Source organism: Miniopterus natalensis, chromosome 4, assembly GCF_054644295.1.
Source record: "Miniopterus natalensis isolate mMinNat1 chromosome 4, mMinNat1.hap1, whole genome shotgun sequence".
NCBI classification, from domain to species: Eukaryota; Metazoa; Chordata; class Mammalia; order Chiroptera; family Miniopteridae; genus Miniopterus; species Miniopterus natalensis.
In genome coordinates this window covers 72,911,196-72,912,759 of record NC_142084.1, presented here as the reverse complement: position 1 = coordinate 72,912,759, position 1,564 = coordinate 72,911,196, and the positions used below count along the sequence as shown (strand labels likewise).

General features: G+C 47.5%; 1 pseudogene; it reads left to right on the top strand.

Annotated features, from left to right (window-relative positions):
- The first annotated feature begins 314 nt into the window (after positions 1 to 314).
- LOC148093373 (keratin, type I cytoskeletal 18 pseudogene) lies at positions 315 to 1,124 on the top strand (annotated as a pseudogene).
- The last annotated feature ends 440 nt before the right edge of the window (positions 1,125 to 1,564 follow it).

Here is a 1,564-nt window from a genome sequence, read left to right as displayed (position 1 = left end):
TTTTTTTTAAAAAGAACAAAGGAAAAATGAAACTGACCATTGAAACATTGGTAACAGGGTAGCTCAAAAATTATTCTTCATCTGTGCTTGAACCTGACTTTCAGCTTCTCACCTTCCTCCCTGAACAACATGAGCTTCAGCACCTGCTCCAACTTCTCCACAAACTAAGGAACCCTGGGCTGTGTGCAGTTGCCCAGCCAGCCAGCAGCAAGGCCAGCATCTGTGCAGGCACTGGGGTTTTGGGCTCCTGGATCTCCTTGTCTTACTCTACCAGTGTGCAGGGCAACTGGGGGCTCCAGGGCCTGGCTGCAGAGATGGTAGGGGTTCTGGTGGGCATCCAGAGCAAGAAGGAGACTATGCAATACCTGAATGACTGCCTATCCTCCTACCTGGAGAGGGTGAAGAGCCTAGAGGCTGATAATTGGAGCAAAATCCAGAAACACCTGGAGAAGAGACCCCACGTCAGAGACTGAGGCCATTATTTCAAAACCATCGAGAACCTGAGGGCTCTGTTCTTTGCAAGTTCTGTGGACAATGTCTGCATCACTCTGCAGATTGCCAATGCCCATCTTGCTGCTGATGACTTCACAGTCAAGTATGAGACAGTCGGCCATGCACCAGTGTTTGGAGAGAGACATCAGTAGGCTCTGAAATGTCATTGATAACACAAATGTCAGTCAGCTGCAGCTGGAGACAGAGATGAGACTCTCAAGAAGGAGCTGCTCTCCTTGAAGGAGAACCACGAAGAGAAAGTAAATGGTCTACAAAACCAGGTTGCCAACCCTGGATTGACTGTGGAAATGAATGCCCCCAAATCTCAGGACCTCAGCAAGATCATAGTAGATATCAAGGCCCAGTATGATGAGCTGGCTGGGAAGAACCAAGAGGAGCCGGGCAAGTACTGGTTCCAGCAGGTGGAGGAGAGCACCACAGCGGTCGCCTCGCAGACTGCAGACACAGGAGCTGCTAAGATTGCACTCACAGAGCTGAGACATATGGTCCAGTCCTTGGAGATCAACTTGGACTCAGTAAGAAATCTGGCCAGTTTGGAGGCCACCACCCTCAGGATTGTAGACAGCAAAGTGGTGTCTGAGGTCAATGACACCAAAGTACTGAGGCATTAAAGGCAGCAGAAGTGGGGCACCCCTTGTGGGGGAAGGAAGCCAATAAAAAGTTCAGAGATCACTGAACATTTTTTTTTTTAATTACCACCCTGGCTGGTGTGGCTTAGTTGGTTGAGCACCATCCTATGCATCAGAAGGTCACTGGTTCAGTTCCTGGTCAGGGCACACACCCAGGTTTCAAGTTCGATCCCCAGTAGGGGGCGCACAGGAGGCAGCCAATTGATGTTTCTCTTTCACATTGATGTTTTGCTCTCTCTCACCCTCCCTTCCTCTCTCTAAAATCAATTTTTAAAAATATTTTTTTAAAATCCTCTTCATAAACAAGCATCAGGGTATTTTTTAAGAAACTGTGTTTGTCTGTTGTTTTGTGTTTTCAAGCAACTTTATTTTCTCATGGAAAGAAGCTTAGGAATTGGCTGACTCCATTGGTAACTTTCAAT